Genomic DNA, 25,359 nt, shown 5'->3' on the forward strand with positions numbered 1-25,359 from the left:
GAGCTGGCCTGTGCTTTAAGAGCATTTATGTCCCATTTTATGTCCCGAGGTATCTATTTTGCTGGTGAAACTCCTCTTGTCTAAGCCTCCCAAGGCTCACAGAGGCATCCGCTGTTGCGTATCTGCCCGAGTTCCTGGAATGACACCTTGTGCGTTATGTTCCACCATTGCCATTAGATCCTCCCATAAACGTGAACATTTTTTATGTCTGTCACGGGCCTCCTTTCACGTAGATTGCCTTCAGGCTGAACTTTTGTGTAATATATTTTGACACCCCATATGGTTCCCACGGCTCTCTCAGGCACAAGCTGAATTTGTGCTCATGTTGTTGGCAACTGCCGATATCTGGAAGCAGTCTGTCTTTTTTTCTTCCACAGCGATATTCACATTTGGGAAGATTAATGTGACGATCAGGCACTGGCAAAGAGATAGAGTAGATGACCTAGTAGGCCTTTTCCATCTCTAATTCCTGCGTTTTATTAAGAGGAATTCTTTGTTGCTGTGGCACTAATTTATCTGAGCTGTCACCACGGAGGGAAGGCAGAAAAGGTGGCACTAACAGTGTCATCTAAATCCATCTTTTTTTTTGGCACCTCTGCCCCTGTGAATCAAGTGTACCATCTGGTGAGCAGGCAGATTGCCATGCCAGCAGATGGGCAGGAGTATATCTAGCTATGAGACCATGTATGATTATCAAATGTGTTGTTGGGCGAGGATTTCCAGCAGGAATATCAAAACAACTTTTCGTAATGAGCTTCTGGTTCCCCGGGTAAAGAGACAGGCCATTTAGCTCCCCAAGAACCAACCAATATTCAGCCCCTGGGCTGAGCGGCATTGGGGCAGGCAAGAGGGAGGAAAGCCAGTGATGCTTCCCTGCTGTGCCACTGAGTACCGGCCATTTGCTGAGTGGCAGCCGGATGCTGGCAGCCAGCACTATCCGTGGCAACACAATGTGATCCCTCCTGGATGGAGATCAGAGTACCAAGGGATCCTGCTTCTCCTCTCAGAGCTGCAACCCATGTCTGGATGTTTTAATGCAGAAAACTGTACGTTTAGTTGACAGGTTCTTTGAGGGTAGGGATTTGTGATTAAAAAAATAACAATGTAACTGCTATGCACAAGTCTTCCTTTCACACCAACAGAAGCATTTGCCTTCAGGTTTTGTCCCTGTAGCTGTGACATAAACACAGACAAGGTGTTTGGTGCTACAGAATATTTTTAGCAGGGCATCTACTATTGCAAACTTTTAACTTTCCCATGAGATGTAGAAAGCTGTTTTTCTCTTGACATCTAGTTTATTTCTTTTGTTTTCAGTCACCTGACAAAGCCAAATAATGTCCACCCAGGGACAGTATGATGGCAGGGATTGTAACCATCCAGCTTCTCTGGATGAGGCACACTGGGCATCCTAAAGGATGGGGGCACCAGGGTTCATTTTCTCCTTCTCACACCAGTCCCCTTTGATTTAACCAAATGCTGTGCTAGGGCAAATGCACATACATGCAGATGGTCCTCACTGCCCACCAAATCTGGAGTTGTTGGCTTTCTGGTATGACAAGGAAGATGAGAAGGATGATGCTGGTGCTGCAGCAACCTGCACTCATCCAACAGGCTTTATTAGCATGGGCTCTCTGCCACCCAAAAGTGGCTGAATTTAGTCTGGGTCCAAGCTGATGCTTGATGTGGCACAGCTCTGCCCATGTCATGCCGCGCCTGGGCTAATGAGCCTGGGCACTGCTCACTTGGTATGGAGCTGGTCCTGGTCTGCAGAGCATGGTGCAATTCAGCTGAAACTGGATGAACTAACCAGGAATCACATCCAAACAGAAATTCATTGAATGGCATTTTTAATATGCAGTTGTGGTGCTCAGTGCAGGAGATACTGATTAAATAGGAAAATTGACAGTCTCTTCCTCCGTACTGACCTGTACCTCCTGTTATACAGACCTGGGGGTTGGACATTGCCAAGCTCTACAGGTGAAACCTTGTCTGATTTCAATAGACACAGGATTTCATGTTGGCTGTTAAGCAAAAATCATGGCATACTTTTAGTTAGATAGTTTGAAGGCAGATGGGGGTATATGATCTCTATGTGAGCCCACAGAGGCAAATGGGGAGCATCAGCATCTCCAGCCATATGCTTTGTTTTGCTTTGCAGCAGCTGAGCAGGGTTTGATAATGAAGGAATGACAGTTCTTGCCTCACTGTAGCCAAAGGGATCTATATGGAATAATATCCTGTGATGTAAAGCTTTTTTAATCCTCTCCAGATTGCTTTTGAGGTTGTTTCAGTGACCCTTATCACTTCTCTGTCCAATACACCTTCTGAATGGCAGATCATTGTGCCCCAACACCATTCCCTCCCCAGAGTGAGCCAGTGAAGAGACCTGAGCACCCCTTTTCTTAGTGGGCTGTGGTGAGTACCTGTGGGAGCTGATTGATCACTATGGTCACAGCTAGTGCTACATCCAGGGACACCCTTCAGGAAAACCTTCACAGAAGACCTCCATGCTGGCTGGCTTGGAGTCTGTGGTGAACTGAGCCATGCCATAAGACTGAAACAGCATCAGAGGAACTGTAAGACTATGGAGATTCATGAAAAAACATGTTATTTAGGGGTGTCTTCTGCTTGGTCCTCTCTCTGTCTGCTTTTTCATCAAAAACATCAGCTCAGGACATCTCCTTGCTCCTTCTTCTCAGCCCAGAGTCTTCAGGGCCTGCTGGAGGAGTGTGATGAGTACCATGTTTAGGAGCAGACCTTTCCTTCACACAAACCCCACTGAAATAAATGTCATAATTAGCCCTTTGTAAAAACCCATTTGTTACTGCTGATATAGTACAACCCGTGCTCTCTCAGCACAGACATCCTGTGGTCTTTGGGGTCCCACACCCCAAAAAGATGTGTGATCACCTTCCAAGATAATACTATTATGGCAGTTTTCAGGCTAGAAACAAAAAGATTATGTGGTTTCCTTCCAAAATACGATAAAATATGACTAGAAAATGGCTTGTGGTGACATTAAAAAGTGATATGAGCTGGTACTATGTGTTACGGAAAATGGAGATGCTCCCAAGTCCAAGAGTTCTGGGTGGACAGCTGGTCATGGTGCTCCCATGCACACCAGCCTGCAGGAGCTGGACCAAGCTGCTGCTGGAGGAAATCCCAAGCCCCTGCCACCAACCTCAGAGGCAAAGGCAGAAGCAGATCTGAAGCCAACGCTGCACCACAAAATTTTGTTGACCTGGCAATATCAAATCCAATAACTGGGCTGGAAACAGTTGAATTCTTCCCTGTTTTTCCAAAGTCTATGTATATTCTAGGCTTGAACAACTAATTTTTTCCACTTCATGCCCTGTATATCCTGGAGCTATGAGCAGAAGGTGGCACTCAAATGGATGGTGGGCTTCAACCATGGTGTTTCCTACAGAGCATAGATTGATGTGTTTCTCCAAGCAGAAGATTTCTGTGGTCAGAGAAGGCAGAGCCAGTCCTTGAGGGCTCAGTATATGATCAAGTGTGAATTAAATGAACTAAAATAGAAAAAGTAATGGAAAATAAAAAGTAGAAAAGTAGAAAATGAGAAAATAAATGAACAGGAAGGAAGGAAGGAAGGAAGGAGGGAGGGAGGGAAGCAGGGAGGGAAGGAGGGATGGAGGGAGGGAAGGAAGGAAGGAAGGAAGGAAGGAAGGAAGGAAGGAAGGAAGGAAGGAAGGAAGGAAGGAAGGAAGGAAGGAAAGGAAGGAAAGGAAAGAAGGAAGAAAGGAAAGGAAAGGAAAGGAAAGGAAAGGAAAGGAAAGGAAAGGAAAGGAAAGGAAAGGAAAGGAAAGGAAAGGAAAGGAAGGAAAGGAAAGGAAAGGAAAGGAAAGGAAAGGAAAGGAAGGAAGGAAAGGAAGGAAAGGAAAGAAGGAAGAAAGGAAAGGAAAGGAAAGGAAAGGAAAGGAAAGGAAAGGAAAGGAAAGGAAAGGAAAGGAAAGGAAAGGAAAGGAAAGGAAAGGAAAGGAAAGGAAGGACTGTGTTAAATGGTTTTCATTAGCACCACAAAGCTGTCCAGGCAGGAATGATTTGTAATTTGTATAGATTTTGCAGTAGAAATGCAAAAAGTCTAATTATACAGAAATAGTGAGGACAAAAAGAAGAGCAATTTCCAGAAACAAATCTGCCATGCAGCATATTAATGTGCTAAAGGCATCTTTTCCAGGCTAGAAGTCAGATCAATTCATATTTATTCCTCAGACCAATGGAAAGTGTGGTCCTATGTGTGGGATTAGAGTAGAGAAAATACTTTTTGCTAATAAATAATCCACTTTGGAAAAGCAAATAAGGGAAAAAAGCAGCATAAAGACCTGGAAACGTTTTTGGGTGAAACAAAGAGGTAAACAGCATGAGTGGGTCTTCACAACTAAAGCTCCTCCATACTGTTTGATTTTAATTTCAGATCTCAATCAGAGGTTAGTCAAAGGTAATTGAAAAATAGCTGAAATGTGGAATTAAATGGCAGCTGCCCATGCATCTACAGACTTCAGTCAAGCAGCCCCTCAGCATGGATGTGTTTTTTTACCACAAGCTGGGCAGATTTGTTCCTGCCTTATTAAGAATAATTCTCCCAGAACACCAGAGCCCTTTGCTACAAGCAGAGAGACTAATTATAATAAAAGACCCCTTAAACATCACTACCCTGAGTGTGTTTGGAATTAGGGACTGTTCTTAACCAAGGAAGTAGCTGCATGTAAATAGGAGGGTGAAGATGTTGAGCAGCCATTCCTTTCCGAGCCCATGCACATCTCTTCAAACATCAACTTGTGGTGTTTTGCACTTTTGTTCAATGCCTGTGCCTATGTGTGACACAATACACTGACACATGATTTTAGACATAACAGCAAACAGCCTGAATTAAAGAGAGCCAGATAAACCCATATGAAGTCATTTATTAATATAGGTTCTTCCCCTGGAAACTCTGCATGGGTTTTTAAGCTCTGCATGAGTTTTTTCTCTGCCAAATTCACTTTGTGATGTTGAAAACTAATTTTTTTTTTTTCCTTATCAAGATAGTTATTTTCCACTTGGCAAACACTGAGTTTTATTAGTTATTCCTAATGGAGTCTGAAATGATTATGGCTTTTTTCCCCCCTGTTTATTTCTCTCATATGTTCATCATGACCAAAATCAACTCATTTCTTGGATCTGGATGATTTTGGAAACTATTACCATGGGGCTGACTGTGTGAGACTGGGGACCAAAATGCTAGAAGGGTTGCTATTTTACCTTTTGCTGTGCTGAAGCAATACTGGACACTAGTGTGTGTTTCTGGGTATCCATGAAGACATTTACATCCAAAGAAGGCATTCAGTGTGTTAACATAGCCTCAGCACATGGTATATCTGCACACTGCATGCATGGCTCTGATAGTGCTGCGACAGATCTGCTTACTTGAGAAGAAAAGATATAGAGCTGAAAGAGAAGGCAAAAGAGTCATAAAAATAGCTTGGGAGAAGAGAATGTTTTGTCCTGTGTAGTGCAACTGCCCTTTGTTTTTTTTCCTTCATGTTGAGATACAGAAGCTCGGGAGAATGGCTGAATCAGGGAGGGAAGAGGCAAGCTGCCCTACAAATCCGCTGAGATGTGGGTACCTGCAGAAGCCCCTGTCAGGCTTCCAAAGCCCCAGGCCACCCAGAGCCCTCCCCTCTGGCCACCCTACAACTCTGTGAGAATGAAACAGCCTGGGCTAACAGGCAGGTGTTTGCTAAGGTATGATCAAAGTGCTCCTTGGCATCCTTCAGATGCACTCTTGGATGAGTGGACCATTGCTGATACAGGTCTCACGAGTGCACATAGTGCACATGTTCATTTGTCCTGAGAAAATATTCCACCTGCTGTCTCCTTAAACCTCCAGCTCCATCCATTATCACTATAAAACCTCAGTGTCAGATTTTCAGCCATTTCACTGTTCCATGCCCTAACTTCTATTGTGGTGTGCCACATTTCCTGGACCAGTCAGTCTCCTGGAGCAGCCTTGGGTCCTCTGTGTATTTCCACGGACAAACAGCTGACTTTCAGCACATTTTTGCCCACAGTAAGGGATCTGATTAATGCAGATGTGACTGTGCAAACACATACTGAGAGATCTTGGTATTTCCAGTCAGACAGATTCCTACCTCTAGCTCTGTGATCTGAGCAGGAGAACCAGCCCAGCATGTGACTGGACAACCACTAGAGGCACATCCTATGGCAAAGAGAAAAAAATGCTGATAATGGATTTTCTGAGTGCAGGATTTGAGTTTTAATCCAGGTCCCTTTCCTCTATCAGTAAATCATCATGTGCTTTTGTCCATATTATCCTTTGTGATGGACTTTGTGCTAGGCACATAGCTCCATAAGCATAGACTCCCCAAACAGCCCTTGAGCTGGCCTAGGCAAAAGGATGAATGCCTAAAATGATGTCCTGCCCCCCTGGAGCACTTTGTGGGTGGTTCAGGCCAGCCTCAGGAAGGATGTGCCCAGAGCTCTCTTCTTGTGCCCAAGAAGGCCAGAGCCAGCTGGTTTCCATCCTGGGGCTTCTCTGGAATGGAGGATGGAGTCTGGTACATCCTGGAGTAAACCTGGGTGCAAACATTAGCAGCTGAACTGAGTCCCATGCAACAGCCCATGAAATGAGTATGGAAATTGCTGCAGGCTCTGCAAGGCAATTTGCAAGCCCAGGATGGTCCAAGAGCAGAAGTAAAATTCCCAGGACTGCTTCATAGATCTTTCTTATATTTTTCATTACTGTGATTTATCTTGCCCCTTTGCAAGGTGAGCATTCCCCATGTTCATGAAGGTTATTTATTCAAGTGGTGCTTACGGTGTTCCTCTGGATAATTTTTCAGATTTCACAGATGCCCACATCTGATTAAATCTCAGTTCTTGTCAGAGCTCTTCCAAATTTACATGCCATGATGCCTGGGGAGGGAATGAGGGCACAAATCCAAGGTCTGTGACTGCTTGTGAGCACACCAAGAGTCTTTCCCTGCTAATGGCTACAGCTCAGCTGTTATGAGGGGTGTCCGATGAGGACATTGTGTCCCACCCGTGGAGAAAGCTCTGTGTTTGCATGGATCCCTGCAGTGCTGCTGGGGAGAAGGGGTCCTGCTGCAATGCCTGGCTCCACTCACCTGTGTGGCAGGGGATGCTCTGAAGTGCTCTGCTGGGACTTCACAGTGTAGAGCTAGTTTTCCTGGGTGGGGAAAAACTAATCCATGGTGAGCATGCAGCTCCTTTTAATCCTTTAAGGAATGAGTCACAGTGCTATGGAGCACATTGAGGCTGGCTCCTTCCCCTACTTAGAGCCCTGTCTGCTGCCTCACCCCTTACTACCCCACAGCTGTGGAGGGCCCTTGCCTGTAAAGCAAAGACCCCAAAAACCTGGAGTCAAGTGTCATGAATTTTCTTTGATGCAAATGCTCCCCTCAGTAACTGGATTCATGCAGTTTTAGCCTAGAGTTTTCTGTTTTTTTTCCTTTTTCTCCCTAGAAAACCCTTACTAGTTTAAATTTTTCACTGCTTGTAAAGTGTCCCATTATAGCACTCCAGGCAGGAGAAGATTAATGTCAGGTCCCATTTATGCATCACTTTGGATCAGAATAGCTTGGGAAGCCCTTTGTAACTCTCTGTTCTTCTGGAGGGAGGGGGGCATTAAAAGTTTAGTATTGCAAAAAAATACCGTATTGTCACTGCCTGAGTTACGGCTTTTAGAGAAGTTCCCTTTGCCATAATAACTGATTTATTTTGGTTGGCTGGCTACGAAGCAGCTGAAGTGGGTGATCCCTGCCAGACTCATTAAGTGATTCCTAATGTTGATGGAGGACCTTATATTGTGGTTATAAAAGCAGAAGTTTCGGTATTTGCTGGAAGAGCCTCTTTCCCGAGGGCAAGCGTGGAGGCCGGGAGGAAGCTCTCCAGCGGTACCCATGTGTAAGCAATAAGCAGAGGAATGTTCTCGGAAACTACAGCTTGAAGGATTTACTTTGGCATTGGTTTTGGTTGCCTGGGAAGGGAGGGAAGCTCTCAGGGAGGTGCAGGGGTTCTGGGCCCTGGACTTTGGCTCTCTTTCTGGGCTGGGAAAAAAGAAAAAGGAAAGCCTTTTTGTGGTGCTGTACCAAGGCACACTGGCTCCTTTCCACCACATTGGATGCTGCTGAATAAATCGTGATTGGAGCCACGAAAGTATCAAGGTCCTCATTTCCCTGTGAGCCAAGTTCTTGTGACTATGAAATGAAAATGTGGTCATGCAGTGGAATATCACTTCTGCATACAAAGGGTTCTGGGCGAACACCAGTGCCTCCCATGATTCCTGACTCCATCTCTGCTTGGTACCAACTTCTTGGGAACATCACAGCTGGAGAACTGAACGCAGTACCTCCTGTTTTTCCATCAGACTTGTCATGCTTTGCTCGCATGCAATGCTTTCAGCAGCCAGCATGGATTTTGGTGGGAAGCTCAAGCTTGGTGTAGCTTTGATGCTGCAAAAATGATCCCAGGCAGCATCCACACTTAACTGTCTCAAAGCAAGTCAAGGAAGAAAGAGTGAACCAAACCCAAAGTATGGTCTGAAAATTATTATGGCAATCTGACCAATCTCAGCTGGTGGTGATGTGGATGAGTTTCCATTTTCTCATTCATCACATTCAGGATTGCTGCTCAGGAGTGGGAGCGGGAAGGAGCTGCCTGCAGCATGGCAACACGGGCAGCAGAAGAAGCCCACGGTCTCTGTGGGAAGCAATGGAAGTAAAAAGAGGTCTCAGAGAGGAAATCCAGTTTGATTAAACCCTTGGTTAAAATAACAAGGAGGCAACTCTCCAGTGCTGGTATTCGGAAGTGGTTTTTTTCTCTCTCCTTCTTGATCCTGGATTTCCGTCTCTCTGAAGTTAATAACATTTCTTGTCCCCTTTTTCTATTTCAAGAAAGTTTTTTCTTTCCTGAGAGGGGCTGTGGCATCTGAATTGTAACCAGAGTATTGGAGCTGTAGTACCCCATGGGTTTGCAGGTAGGTTTGCATGAGGGTGGCAGGATGCTTTGTCATCTCTCTCTGCTGCTGTCTAGTCCTCCCATTCATGTTTTAGCTCAATATTTCACCTTTTTGTTTGAATTTATTAGAGGGCATTTTGAAATTCACAGCCTTTCTTTACCCAAATTTTTACATTATCCTTTTTTTTCCCCATCTCTTTCCAACCCTCACTTCCCTTTCCATTTTGCAAAATCTAGAGAAAATACTTATTTTTGCAAAACACATTTCTCTGGTGTAAAAAAAGAAAAAAAATTAAATTTTGAAAATGCTCTTCTTTTTCAAGGCAAAAATCATGACCATTTGAGTGTACAACTGGATGGATCCTAAAGTGAAGGCTCAAAGCATCTCATTCCAGAAAGAGAAGCAACACAGCACGACAATGGGGCTTTATTGCTAGCACTTGGCAAAGGCCCCTCTGAGCACCACCAAAATCTCTGCAACATGATATTGAAAGAGTAAGGGCAGAGCGTTGTACTGGGGATTCAATCTTCCTGCCCATGAGACCTCTTGCTGTCCCCTCAGGTTGCAGCTGGAAGGGAATACCAGCAGCCTAACCACTTTTCACTTCTCAGTGATTTGAAAGCAGTGATTTGTCATGTTTGCAAGCAGCAAGACTTGATGGCACAACTGGGGGCCAGGCATTTCTTTATGGGACAAGGGGAGCTGGCAGCTCTTGTCCTAGAGCACATCCCCTGCTGCCAAACCCTCCCCAGGTTTGTCTGTCAGGAGCATAACCAAACCAGATCAGCAAAATGTGAACATCCTGAATACAACAGGATTTTTGGTGGTATTTACCCTTTTTTTGTGTTGAGGTTGTGCTGTGGAGGAGCCACTTAATTTGTGCAAAAAAAGAGAGAAAAAGATCGACACAATTACGGCCCAAGAAATTCCACTCAGAAAGTGACAAAAATGATCTGAACTCAGTTATCAAATGTCATCACACAAAAAGTGCAAGCCTACTCACCCTTTATGGATTTTATTTTATAGTTTTGAAAAAGTGTTTTGGTTATCCAATGGCAGTGAGGAAACTACGTTTTCTATTCTTGCCTATGTTGCCCTTCTAAAATGCCATGGGATGTCAGGTGTTGCTTGCAGGGGCTGCACAGCCACTGTTCTGCAGCACCAGGCTGAACTGGGAAATACCCAACTGGTGGGGAAAAGAAAAAGAAAAGCAAAAGGAAAAATAAAAAAAAAAAAAACAAAAGAAAAAGGAAAAAGAATAAAGGGAAAGAAAAAAAGAAAAAGAAACCGAGAAAAAAAGGAAGGAGAAGGGAAAAGGAACCAGGGAAATGGGAGAGAGAAAGGAAGAAAGGTAGAAAGGACAAAAGGAAAAAAGGAAAAAGAGAAAAGGACGAAAGGAGGAAGAACAAGGAGAAGGAGGAAAAGAAGGAAAAAGGGGAAGGAGCCTCGCAGAAGTGCTGGCAGTAGTGAGGGGAGCTCTTTCTGCCTCTCCAGCACAACTCCCAGTCTGCTCCCCATGGAGCCCCATAAAGGGGCTGGGGTCTTATCAAACCCCTTCCCTGTCTGGATGCATACACCCTGGGGAATGGCAATGGAGGATGAGGAGGGTTTCAGCAGTCCCAGGGGCTCCCACAGCTGTTGCCTGTGGACATGGAGCTTCCTGGGCACCTGCCTTTTGATTTTCTCTTCAGAGGATTCCTTCTTTCCTCTTGAAAGGGTTGTTATTTTGTAAAGACAGAGCTAAAAATGAAGTTTAAACATGTACTTACATACAGAGCTACTCCTTAATAAGCAGAGATCTGAAAAATGAGCTGTAGTCTGGTCATAAAATGTCTCTGTTGGATTTTATCCCCCCCCCCATTGCAAATCACTCCAGTCCTGAGCCTTCAAATAATTCTGTGCCTTCTTCCATTTTCTTACACATTTACATTGAATTGCTCTTAGGGGTATTAGGAGGTGGAAATGTGCAACTGGGGCTTTAGCATCATGTTGTGCTGTGCTGCTGGGGACGATGTGCGCGCGCACGGTGAGAGGAAAGCTGCAGCCCCTGGCATCCCTCACCTATGAACAATTCTGGAAATACGAAGCAGAAAAAAAGAAAAAAGAAAACCCAAGGGAAAAGAAGTATTTATAAGTGCACCAACAGCCCACTTCCCAATCTACAGAGAATTTCTTGATTATGTCCTTCCTGTAGTTCTGGTAGGAGAATTCCTTATGGTTAAAGCCTGTGTTTGAATCCCATGTAATAACATTTTAGAATAGGCTCTTATTGAAAAACTGGGGGGTGGGAGGGTTGGGGAGGGAAAGAAATCATCTACACAAATTGCTCTGCTGAGCTATTTTCCAAATTGCCTTACCAGTGCTGTTTCAGATGTGATTTCTTTGCCTGACATTAGGTACACTTACTGCTCACTTGAAAGCCAGGAGAAGAATTGCAGATGTTAACAGTCATCTCTGAAAATATATCTCAGATTATTCCAAATTACTCCATCGGAAGAGAAATCTGAGGACATTACCTTTAATATTAGAGCCATAGGAACAGCAGAGAGGCCCATTTCCATTTTCTACCCCCAAATTAAAATATGCCAAAAATATATACTGAGCCCACCTTTATTAAAATCATTTCACCTCCCCATCCTTGTGCATGTGTCTCCCACTCATAAGTGTTTATCTTGTATTTATTAATTCATGGGAACTTGCTGCTGGGGAAATTTGCTGCCCAGATTGGGAACCTGCTCCTAGTTCACATCCAGTTTGAGATGTGGGCTGAGAGGAGGACATAGCCAATGTGGAAAAGGTGCAATAGCATCGTTTGCATCCTCAAGGGCACAGCAGAGCCAGGCAAGAGTGTCCAGCTGCTGGGACAGTAGAGGGCTGAGCCCCTTCTTTCCCTGGAAAGACCTGCTCTCCCCTCCACATCTCTGTCTTGGCATCAGTCACTTCCCTGCAGTCCTTTTCCTGGTCACCAAGGGGGGTGGATCAGCTGCTGCACCACATTTAAATACTCAGCTCAGGATAATACCACGTTCGATTCATGGTGTCTGACAAACGTCTACCAAATTCCTTTTCTTCCCTCATTTGTGTCTCAATTTTTATTCCAATTATGGCTTACTGGCTTCTTTTCTGGTCAATAATCAAGGGCCAACCACCACTATTCATTCTTTGCTGTCTTCCCTGCTATGCATCACAGCAATGAGCCACCCCACCAAAGACAATGGGAGCATGTGAAGGACCAGAAAAAGCCCTGTGCCATCCTCTCATTGCCTGTGTTTTCAAAGGAAAAATGCTTTGTACTGTTTTCCCTGTGCAGAAGTGTGGCAAATGGCTCCAGGAGTGGTGCTGAGGCCCTGGCAGCTGGTGGATGCCAGGACAATGCACTTGAGAAACAGGAGGAACCTCCCAGCCATGGTACTACCAGCCCCATCATCTCCTGCTGCTTCAGAGGTACAGCAAGCATTAAATTCAGCCTGTAAATATATATCTTTAAAATATTAAAAGATCCATGTGAACTATACCAGCTCCCAGAGGTATTTTTATTGTGTAATAGAGTAAGAGCTGTAGTATTTATCACTAGCCAGGCTCTTCAACAAATGCCAGCATTGAGACTCCTCTGAGAGTAATGCACAACTTATAGGTAACTTCTGTGTACACTATATAAAATCTAACTGTTTTGGAGGTGTCCTGTTACTTACTTCTTAAGCCAAGATGCCCACAGCTACCAGACTCCCACCTTGTGCAAATCTTGGCACTGAACAGAAGTACTGACTCAGCATTTTACGGCAAATCATACACTTGAAACGGCCCTAAAGTAACATTTCTTATCAATGTTTCTCAGTCCTCTGGTAGCCTTGGCGCTTTGCATGTGCCACAGCATTTTCTGGGGGACCAAGAGCACAAGGTGAACATTAATGAAGCTTGATGTTACTGTGCCCATCATGCTATGACTTGGTGGCAAAGTGAGCCATCTTATCTTTAACCTACTGGAAAAAATGTCATAGGCAAGGCATTTAGACTAGAAGAATCTGGAGGAATGTAACGTTTCAAATTGAAATAGTAATAATCCAAAGGGCAGGAAAAAAATGCTGTGTGTATTACATGTGTAATAGCTCATTATGGAAGCATTGTAGAGTCATTATTTTAAATAACCGTATTTCATTCCCGTGGCTGGGATGGAAAGTAGCATGTATTTTGTGTAAAATAGATTTGCATTATTATTTATTCATGAGTTTTAAAAGGATCATTATTTTTGATGGACAGCTCCTGTCAAAAGATTTATATATGGAAGCTCGTGTTTTTCCATAATAATGATTAATCAATAAACATTTGAAAAAGGTGTTTAAAATTCAGTGTTACCAGGATACACATTTACCTCTAATTAGAAACAGGTTTTTATTTGGGAAACCAGATCACTTTCAAATTCCTTCTAATTGCACACAAACCAAGGTGGCAGGTAGCAAGCTGCAAAGCGCCTCTCACCCGTTGCCTGCCACAACAGTACCCCAGGGAACTACTGTTTGCTTTATGCCCCTCAAACCTGGGACAATGGGAGTGGATAGGGGATGCTGCGTGCCCAGAAGCATCCAGTTGTATGTCTGTCCACGTACACCGCAGCTCCTGGAGTGATACTGAGCTGCCAGAGGAGAAGCACCACATCTGGATGGCAAAACTGGTGCCAATAATTATTTTTAATGGTGACCCTGCTAAGGGTGGGAAACAAGCAATTTAAATGCTTTACACAGGTGAAATCCAGAGCGTACTGTAGGAAAAGATACAGCAGAGCCCATGCCTGCTGCTCCTTTGTATTTCATCGTGATACCATGAAGTAAATGCTGCCAAGAAGGAAAATACATTGCTTTTCTCATAACTCTCACATATTTTCTCCCCATGCTACCTTGGAAAGCTGGATTTACAGTGCAGGTATTGTCCCTTGTTACACAATGGTTGGAAACAAGGATGTTGAGGGACTTGCTAACACATCCTGTCCCAACCCCATCATTTACACCCTGTCCAGTGTTGATGCTGCTGAATCCAAGGTGCACATGTGCTACAAGCCTAAAAAGTGGGCACTAAACCCCTCTTTTCCTTGCCTCTGAGCTGTCTTGTAAGAGCATCAGTACATACAGTATATCTGCTTCTTTTGCATTTCCCTTGACTTATGTTTAATGAATTTTCAAGACAAGACATCTCCTAAAGAATGTGGTGTCAGACTGCCTGGTCCACTAAGTGTGTCATTTGCAAAGTGTGGTGCAGACTGAATGCATCCCACCTCATAGCTTGGAGCCAAGTGATAACAGGGCAGCGCAGAAGTGACAGTACATCCTTCACAACTGGAAATGAAGGGTTTTATAATGTTGCTTTCCCAGCCGGAAAACTGTTTGGGGTGCAGTGCAGCTTATGCCTTCAATCAGTCCATTAGCTGACCCATGGATTAGTTCATGGAGCTGATTTTCTCTTTCCCCAAATCACAAAGCGAACAGAGAACTCCGTTTTTGTTTTGGCCCTTTTCCGTGTGCCAAATCACGTATCCTTCACACAGGCTGGTGAAGGGTGCATAGATGGCATGCAAATGCTTGTGAGCAATAACAGCAATGGCAATAAGCATTGTAATATTAAAGAGCCAGCTGGTAATTGGTGTCAGCCTTGATGAGGAGCGTGGCCATTACAGGCCATTATCCTGCCTGCTAATGGAAAAGAGTGGCACCACACAGAGCCAATGACCAGAAGAAATGTGTCGATGTAGCCTGGCTTTTCATATGCATCCAGGTGGTTTTGCTCCTGGGGATGTGTTAATCCACAGGGCTGGGAGCAGATGAAGTGGGCGAGGGACTCCTTCGGCTATGCAAACCTGGACCTGAAATAGCTAGAGCATCCCCAGCTGGGCAGGGCAAGGGAGGACCAGCCAGATTTCTCCTGGGCATCTGTGAATTATTCAGCAGGGCATCACTGCTCTTGCTCTTCCTGGTCTCCCCAGTGCATTACAGTGCCTGGCAGCATCTCCACTCACCATTTACTAAGGGAATTACCAGGCGAACCCTTCCGTCAAACCAATCCACCCAGAACCTAATTTTTTTCCCATAAACAAACCTCAGATCATACATTTTATGTCATTTTCCCATTACCATGAATAGAACCAGCTCAAGCAGATGTATTTGGGGTGCTCCTTGCCGGTGTGCTACAGCTTTACAGCTGGGTGTTGCTGCTGAAAGGACAAAGTGGGGACTCTGAGACGGGCAGGCAGCCCCTGTTCCCCTCTCTACTCCCAGCACCCCAAAACCCACGGTGGGGAAACTGAGGTCAAGCACCTTCGCATACAGATATCCCACAGCAAATTTCCCTTCAAAAGCGAACAGTATTTGCTGATGTAACTCTTCTTGTGTGCCCCCACAATGTATAGGAGAGAGGTGTGAGAAGGAAGGTGCTAAATGTTTTTAGAATAATTTTAATACATTTATGACTTGAATAGGTGCCCTCACTAGTAATAGTTTGTATCTTATGTGGTGTCTTGAGCCTTTTCAATGTACCAGGGTGAAATCTGGAGGTATTGTGCTGGCAAGAAAAACAGCCAGAAGTCACACAGTTGCTATCTAATTAAAGTGGGTATTAAACCCTAATCATGAAAGTCTTCTTCTGAGAAATATGTAAAAAATCCAAAATTCATTTCAAATTAGCTGACTTGAATATTTTGTACCCTAACAACTGTACAGCAAGAGAGATGGCTCAAAGGCAGAAAGAGAATTGACCTGAAATGCTCATTAAAAATCACAATAAAATGAGGCTTTAAGAAAGATGTTCTTTTCTCTTCTCTAGGTATGATGTGAGAGAGTGGAAGCTCCAAACCATTTCACATCCTTTCCTTGCTCCACTTCAAATCTCTTCCTGCCAGTGCTTGAAAGAGACATTGAGGCACTGTTAGCCCTGAGGGTACCCAGCTCTGAGCTCAGGAATGGTGTTCTTCTGAGGTACAGCCATTTTCAGCACTGGGGACAAAATTCTTAGCAGGTGTGAAGGGGCTACTTCCATTCCCAATTTTGGGGTCTGCAGAGGCTGTAGAGGGGTGCAAGATTTCAGTGCTGTCCTTCTTTGCCCCTAGTACTTACACAGCACAGGTCATCATCCCTGTGCTGCCACTGGCATAACCCTGAGCATCCTCAGGTGAGCCAGGAAGGATTTCACCAGCAATACCAAGTGTCATCCCAGTCTGCGGCTATTAAAAGCTGGCTCTGGGCCCATAATATAATACACTGAGATTAAAGGAAGCACATTTGTCCTGCTGGTAATATCAACATTTTATGAATGAGCGAGTTCTGATATCAGCTAATTAGGAGCAGGTTTATTGCAGCATCTGTCACCTGGAGTTAAGTAATTTATCCTGGGAGGCTCCTTATGGGGAGGGGGCTGTCAAAAGCTGGCAGTGGGGAAGGTTCAGGATGTGGGATAATGTCTGTGCCTCAGCACTGCCAGGGGAAATCCCCACTGGAAAAGTGGGAAGGGCATGCTGGAAAATATACAAGCAATTAGATGCGTTGTGGTAGCCTAATAGCCTAGCTTGCCAATAATTTTGGAGAGAGAACCATGGCAACAGTGGGATCACATGCATGGAGCCAGTGGGCTTCCTTCTTCCCTTGGATGAGGCACTGTCTGTCCTTTCCCTTAGAAAAGCATCTTGGTTTAAACTGCAGCTACAGGTCAGCATCCTCCAGCAGCACTGGTACCTCTCGCAACACTGGTACCCATTGCCTCCCATCCTGCCAGCCAGGGCTCACAACTGTGCTCAAGAGCACTGTCATCCCCACTGCTGGCCAGAGAAGCATGGGCAGGAAAAAGATGCCTCTTCCCTGGAACTCCAGTGTTTGAATTCCCCACCATAAGCTTCCAGAAGACATGGGAAAAAAAGTCCCATGCAGGACATTATTTGCAGAGAGCACTTGTAATGATGTGTCAGGGCAGCTCTCTGTGATTTCTATCTGTTCTGCTCAGCTTCCTGTTCCTACCACAGAAAAAAAAAAAAAGTAGTCCTCTTCATTTACAACATGTCTCATATTCAAAGTTTTTTACCTTCATTGCAAGAAGCAGCATAAAAAACGAATATGCAAGATTTTTCCTTAACCCATATCCCAGATCCTGGTTTGTAGGATAATCCAGCACTCAGTTTGAGTCCAAATTACTAAAATTCACTGATGCATTTTAAGTAAGTCATAAATACTGGTGATTGTAATAAAAAGCCTGGAGTAACCCAGCACTGAGGTTCCCAAACAGTTGGGGTGGAATAAAGAGGGATTTAATCTCCTGGCAAAGGTTGGAAAACTTGAAGGGATTCATGATGAGTCCCTAAACCTTCTGGTCCTAATTTTAGGCTTGCAGGTGCTGTGGATTGCAGATGCTAATTTCCCTGTGATGTACAGCTCCATCATTCCTCCCATCCAGTGCTGCTGGGTATCAGGAGCCCCTGTCCCTGTTTTCTACAATGACCCCTGCTTTGGGGCTGGCACCTGACACATTCCTTGCTTCCACTTCTCTGCCTGCCCTCCTCTGTATTTTGTTCTCAGTACTTACAAGCAGGACGAATGTTTTGTTTTAATACTGTTTCCTGACAGTACTTATGTTTCTGCTTCCTATTGCTGGCTGCAGGAGTGGGATTTGATAGCTGGAGCATGACTGGTGTAGCATAGATTTCATCTGCTCTACAAATACCTGGTGGCTTGCTCCTCTGACCACACTTCTGCAGGACATTTCACCATCATGAGTGTGTTAAACACAAGGAATTATCTCCATGTGCATGGTACTTCTTTAGCATCATTATCCCTTGCATGAGGCTGTTTTTTTTTTTGTGGTGTGCAAGGAGATACCAAGCTTTTGTAGGTATCTTGTTAAAACAAATAAACTTGAAAAGATGCCACAAACTTTTACACCTTTTATCCCACCCCTAATCTTTAAAATTAAGCAAAGCTTTAGATTCAAATGTTGATTTTGGTGCTGGATAATGGAAGGGCCAAGGTAGAGTTTTGAAAACCAGCTGTGCATTTCCTTTCCTCTGCTCTAGAACAGCATATTGTCATCAGTGTTTCTTTTATTTGCACATCTGGAACCAGGCAAAGCACACAGCTGGGAACAGTTGCTAGCCATTCCTGATGCTTTGCTTTCCTCTGGAGAGATCAGAAAACTACCATCACTAAGAAGTAATTAAGCAGGATAGTTAATAAAGATATAGTATAGATGAAATGAGAGTTACGGTACCACCAACGCTGAGAACATGAAATATTTTGGAATTTGTTGTGTTTTCAACAGTTTAGCCATTTGTAGAAAGCTGTGGTGGTTACAGCTGTGAACACAGGTTCCCCAGGACTGAAGCATCTTCCTACGTTGGCTTTCCTGGGGCTCAGAATCATCCCATTAAATTCAAGCAGCTTGAGCTGCTCCTCAGAGAAATTCAATAGCAAAGCCAAGGCTGAAAAAAAACATACATTACAAAAATATGTGTGCAAATACCCTCCTGAATGCAGCCTCCTATGGAAATGTGTTCAAGAGCTGAGGAAGGCTGGGGGAGCTGGGCAGCGCGTTCACCTTTTCATACTTATGTGTGCTTCTGTCTTGTTATACAAGGCACAAGACTTACAGAGATGTTTCTTAGTCATTAATAAGAGTGAAATCACTACAATAACTGAGGTTTTACCCGTGCTCAACTTCACCAGAGGGTGTGGGCTGTTGGCAGTTCCATTTTTCAGCTAAGCAAATACCAGATAAAAGAAGGAAAAACCACATTTCATCTCTCTTAGCCTCAGGCCAGAGAGACTTTGTGACCCATCTCCGTATTAAAATCCAGTTAAGTGTGGCCTGAGACTCAGCTGACATCATTAATAGAGTGCATATGCTGTTATTTCATCTTCAGTTATGTGAGTGTTGGGGGTAAGCATGGCCCAGTAATAACACAGCCCCCACCCACAGGTGACTGTTATCCTGGAAGATGCTGAACAGGTTTGCAGAAGTGTCCTGGAGTAGGGGTGTGTTTTTTGCAAGCATCAAGTGCCTAGTTGACCCTCTGCTGAAAGTGTTCCCCACCTCTAAGGCACTGCAAGTGCCAGCAATGCTGTGCTGCAGGTTATAAGAATTATCCCCCCTACCATGGGGTGCTCTGCCTTCAGAAATTATGTGCCGGGACAAGGATGTCTCAGGGAGAAACAGTTTGGGCAATATAATCTCCATTTTCAAAATGCTGATTTTAGGGCAGGTTTAAATGATGCTTTCCAAGCAGAATTACCAGCCTGTACTCTCTGATATGATTATCATTTTCTCTCTTATTTGCCTGCAACTTTTTCTAGCAGTGCTCCATGCCAGTATAGGCACAGACCTGGGTTCACAGGACATTATGACCCATATTCTCCTGCTGTCATTGCTCTTGGGACCTACTTTTGGGGTCTTCATTCCCAGTAAGGAAAGGAAGGCCAGCAAACTTTTATTATCATGAAATACACATATTTAAGCATCCAGTTACCAGCACAGTGTGGGTCCTGCACAGTTCATCTCACCTTGGAATGCCGCACATGGAATGACAGACTTTTCTTTCAGAGAGAGTAGCTCCAGCATCTTTAAACCGTACATTTGGTGTATGCAATAAATCTGGTAAATACTACTAAAATCAGCACTGCCAAAGGCCAAATTAAGGGCTTATGCTTTAGAGTTTCTGAGAGTAACACTGGGAATGGCCCGTCTGTGAGTGATTTGAAAGCAAAGCAAGGGCTGCATAAACGTAAATACCAGAAGATGCCAAATCCAGGTGTGTTCACCCAACTGAGATCCTGTAAATCCTAATTTATGCAGGAAAGCTCTCCTCAGGGCAGAGCCATGGCAAGCAACAGAAATGTCTGCATAAGTAAACCCCTGGGCAGCCAGATAGAATTTAATTCACTTGGAAAATAACCCCACAATAAAAGAACACAATAGCTGAACAAAAAAAAGGGACAAAAAGTTAAGTTAAAATATAGCTCTATAAACAAGTACCTATAAAACAGAAATGTTCAGAAAGGAGTTTTTTAATGGGTTGGGAAAGGTACATTTATGTTATAGAATTTATTTTGCTGAGCCCTGTGACCAGATCCCAGGTTGCCTTACATAAGAGTGACCAGTCTGGCAGTGAGAAGCAGCTTCCTTATCCTTCTGCCTTGCGAGGGTTAGCTGAAAAGAAGGCAGCATCGAAGCACGTTGGCAGCTTTTTATGGCTCTGAAGGCTGGCATGGGGTTTTGTAACTTATTTTGTAGGACATAGAGAAGCAGAGGCTCCCATCAGCGAGCAGATTACACGTGTCTTCAGTCTGTGATGTGCCTGCATTACTTCGTCTCTGCTTTCATCTGTGATGCAATTGAGGATGAGCAGCAATAGGAGACATTAGTAGATTTCCAATGAAGCACCAAATCATTAGGGACGTAAAGTAGGATTAAGCAACACAGCTAATTAATTGTAACAGCTGACTTGAGCGCCGAATTTGGAAGACTGCATTAGACTAATTCCCCTGCGCTCATATCCTGGGGGCATGCTCTCCCGAATACAGAAGGATACAAAAGCCCATCTGCAGGTGCATACCTTAAATAACCCAGCCACATACAAGGCAGGAAGAAAGAGAGGCAGGGACCACCAGGGAACATCAGCAGTGGTGTCCCTGGCCAGATAGTGAGAACCATTGACCCTGATACAGGTGATGGAGGTGGCCATGGTGACATGAAGGTAGCAGTGACATGAAGAACATCATGATTTGCTCAAGTGGTTATATTGGGATAAACATCCTGTTTCAGGCTACTTACATGCAAATATGACTGTGTACCTAACTTGTTCAATGTTCCTGAGCACAAGGGTGAGCAAAGGTGAAAAAGCTGTGATTGAAGGTGTGTGATTCATCTTCTGGAGCCACAGAAAGGGGTTATGAAACATGTGGAAATACGTGGAGGAGTTTGCTGACCCTAAGTCAGAGCTCTTCAGTGAAGGGGCTTTGCAGCTTCTCCTGAATATGACTTTGTACCATGTCATGATTCCCACATTTCCAGGGCTTTGGCATTTTGGCTGTTTTTCATTAAAAACCTAGCCTATTTCTGAAACAAATATTTTATGATGAGTGGATACAGCCTGAAAGAAAATGTGGCTTTTAAGTAGCTTGTGTTTTCAGTAATGTTTTCATTCAAACCATCCCTGACATTCTACTCCTGTGTTTTTCTGCACTAAGCATCAATTTTCATACGATGCTGGGGAGATGTTCTGTGTAGCTTTACCCTACCCATGAAACTTCCCTCTAAGCTTTGCATCTTGAGGATGGGCGAGGACATGTCTTTATCACTTGTCCCTGCCTCAAGACCATGCCAAGGAGGGCTAGGGGCAGAGGGTCAATGCTTTTTTCTAAAAATAAATGTATCATAATAGGAAGTTATTACTCAGAATCGCTCAGGAAAATGGACTTTGGCCATAAGGCAACAGAAAGACGCTTGGAGGTAATTAAATGTAACTTCAGTGAATCGGGGTAAATAATAATTTGCACAGGTAATTCATTTTCAGAGGTGACACAGCACTAATGAGTGAATAGAAAGTGTCTTCTTTCTGTGGGAAGGGCAGAAAGAGGCTTCTTGAAAAAGTATTTTAAAGGTAGAAGCAACATGGGAGGGGAAAAAAAAGTACAAAAAAGTACAAAAAAAAAAGGATTTGAGCGAAGCCAGCACAAAGAGGTCTACACGTAAGTGTTTTTAATGGCATTTATTCAATCTCTGCCAAATGTATCGCTTTTATGAAGAAATACACAGTACTGCTCACCTTTCATTAGCTGGAAAAAAGCTCCAGATTCAAACCTGGTATCATCTTAAAACCAAATAAACCTCTATCTACCAACATATTTTACATTGTTTTGATACACCACCACCTCCCCCCAAAACCAAAACCAGTTGGGATGGGGCTCCAGCCTTCCATTAGCTGGATGCTGCTGGAGTGAGCATGGCATTACATGAAGCTTCATCAGTCAGCCAGGAGGCTGCTCTTCCTTGCCAAATTCAAAAACTTCCCTGTGTTCCTGTTAACTGTTTTCACCATGCAAAATTGCACCAAAGAAAGCATCGAGCTCATAGAATCAGAATCATTTGGATTGCAGAACACCCTTAAAATCAGGAAGTCCAACTGTTAACCCAGTACTGCCAAGTTCATCACTAAACCATATCCCCCAGTGCCATATCTACACGTCTTCTAAGTACCTCCAGGTATTCAGTGACTCCACCACTTCCTCGAGCAGCTTGTTCCAGTGCTTGACAACCCTTTTGGTGAGGACGTTTTTCCTAAAATCCCATCTAAACGTCCCCTGGCACAACTTAAGGCCATTTCCTCTTGTCCTATTGCTCATTACTTGGGAGAAGAGACCAACCTCCACCTCAATACAACTTCCTTTTCATGTAGTTGTGGAGAGTGATAACGCCTCCCCTCAGTGTCCTTTTCTCCAGCCGAAACAACCCCATTTCCCCAGCTGCTCCTCATGAGATTTGTGCTCCAGAGCCTTCACATGTGGTCCAAAGAAGGACCATCAAGGATCATCTCCTGGACAGCAGGGTCACATGTACACTGCAGAGACCCAAAAGGTGCATTAAAATGTTGTGCTTTGCTTTTGGAGCTCTGTGTGGGGAATAAAGTGGTTTGAAGGATGTGCCTACTGTCAGGGTGAGGAGATGGGCTTGGGATTAACTGGTATAAATATGTTGTGTGCACTCTGCAAGCAAATCTGCTTCAGCAAGACTTTTTATTTGCAGTGATGTTAAGCTGAGCTGGTGCATTAAATCCTGTTTTGAGACCAGATCCAGGCAGGGAGAGCCAAGCAGCCTCAGGCTGCCTGCTGAGGATTGCACTCATCTCAGGAAGGCTGAGGAGCACCACTGTGAAATCCCAGGGTTTGATACTGTGGGGACATAGGCTGGAGTGCAGCACAGCCAACATTTGCATCACCTTCATTTTACAGACCTTCCCAGGTCTCCCCTGAATTCATGACCCAATGCAAAACCCTGAGGAGGGGTGGTAGGACTTCCACTCATGCTCCTCAGCAACTTATCACCAACATTAATAGTCCATTACTTAATTAACCTCTGCCATCTGCTTTTTCAGGTGTAAAATCAATCCTACAGTGGTGTGGAGATGGTGCAGGAATAGACAGAGCAATCAGTGCAGCAATTACAGCTGGAGGGCCAGTGACCCTGCAGTGAGCCTCCCAGGGCTGCCGGCTGCCCGTCAGATGTGTTATAGCACTAAGATTTGTGTGCCATAAATAAATAAATGAATAAATATTCTCACTAGCCTGTGCTCAGGGAAATAAACAAACAGGTGTCTTCTCCCAGCTGAGAACGAACAGTATTGCCTGCATGTTAATAATTTACCTTCAGCTCTTGCCAGCTCCTGTAGGTATTTATTGCTGCCCAGCTCATTCCCACTGGTACCAACAGAGCCTGGCCAGGTGAGCCTGTTACAGGCACCAGCTTCATCTATAGTAGCCTGAGAACAATCCCCCTAAAAGACAATTACATGTTCTTCCACGTGCAGGGACTCCAGGATGTTTGCTGTTAGCAAGTTATTTTAACCCTTCTTGTAGTGAATGCTGTCATTTCCTTTCCTGTTGAGTTCTCCAGCTTTTGACCCATAGATTATTGTTTGCCAAAATCACCCAGGTGTGCCGAGAGCCCCCAGAGCAACACTGGAGCAGCTGCCAGGGCTGAAACCCTGAAGCAATGCTTCGCCTGGCAGCATGGACTGCACCGGGATCACAATCACATCCCATTTCTCATTCTGAGGATAAAAAGCAGAGGACATCTCTATTTTGCTCAGTGCACTCACAACCCTTGTGTCTGACCCCATCCTCCTGCCCACCTGGATGCATGTGCTGGTTGCAGCAGGGCTGTGCTCTGCAGCATAACAAGCTCATTAGGAAACATCTCATTAATTGCAGCAGGCTCTGGATCAGACTTTGTTTGACATCAGCAAGCATGCCCCACATGGAGATGCCGGGTGCAGAGCATGCCCATGCTGGGAACTCCCCCATCATGGCCCTACCTGTGGGAGGGGGAATGAAAGCCAGATCTGCCTTGATACTCATTTCAACCATGTGACATTTTTTTCCTTAAAAAAAAGAGAAGATCTCAGATAAGAGCACCAATGTTTTTCTTCCCCCAGCTCCAAGCAAAGAACTGTTTTATAAATCATTTCAGACAAACAGAGACAATCAAATCTTTGTTTTCAATTCATGCTGGAGATGCTGTGCAGGCACTGATAGCCTTGGATTGCTTCACTCCTCGCCAATAAATCTGCCATTTGCAATACAGGGTCTGCCAAGAAAATCCCCTTAGGCTTGGTCTGGCTTCAGCAGAGGATATGTGAGCAGGACTGTATAAATATTGCAGTTTAGGCGAGTTCCCTCTCTTGCAGCTTTTGCAAACCCAGGAAGTTTCCTCTTGGCAGTATGCACATCAGATACGAGTGATGGTTCGTGTTTGCTCATGAAACCTGATTATTTTTTTGCTTGAAATTCACTGTGTTTTTAGACACTGGTAGGAGGAGAGCAAAGAGGGCAGTGCCACAACCCTTCTGCTGGCCCTGGCCCTCCCCAGCCACTCTGCAGCTTTGTGACCGGGAGATGATGGGGAGGCTGCATTGTCTCTGCTACAGGGTGTACCTGGGGATGGGGAACAGTGACCTTGAAGGGCTCCAGCAATATGCTGATGCTCCAGGAGGAGGGTAGAAGAGTTTTCTTCTCTGAGTAAAGTATTTCTAGCAAAATCAGAGTCCTGCAAATGTTGGTGCTGAGTCAAAACCTATGAACTATGCCGTGCGAGCCAGGTTGGTAGGCTGGTTTTGTTCAAATGTTAGAAATTAAGGAAATTCCAGAACATTTCACTTTTATTTTTTTTAATCCACTCTTGTGCATAGAGGCTGGACCATGCAAAGCAACATCAGTGCTGGGCAGGGCAGCCTCTGGACTGTGCCGTTCCTGCCTTGGCCCCTGATGCCAAGCAGGATGGCCACTTATGTGGCATTAGAAAAGACATTTTTATCTGCTTAGAACAGTTTATAGATTTTGCATGAACATACGACAGTGTGATTTGGGTTTTTTGGGGAAAACTGTTTTTCCCTCTGGTAGCAGGATTTGTCTCAGTGAAGGGAATATGGTGATCTGGGGTAAATCAAGAACACTTACATATAAACCTATATGTATGCTTTCATATATATTATATAAATGTATACTATATATATTATATAGTACATATGGTCAGCACACATATGTTTAGGTACATAAGCCAGTGGAAGTCAAGGTATGTCTGTGCCACACATAAGAGCAGCAATAAGTTATGCCTATCACTGA

This window comes from Neopsephotus bourkii, unplaced genomic scaffold (genome assembly GCF_033783945.1).
Source record: "Neopsephotus bourkii isolate Nb327-2 ecotype Australia unplaced genomic scaffold, CSIRO-AGI_Nbou_v1 NB_1181, whole genome shotgun sequence".
Lineage (NCBI taxonomy): Eukaryota > Metazoa > Chordata > Aves > Psittaciformes > Psittacidae > Neopsephotus > Neopsephotus bourkii.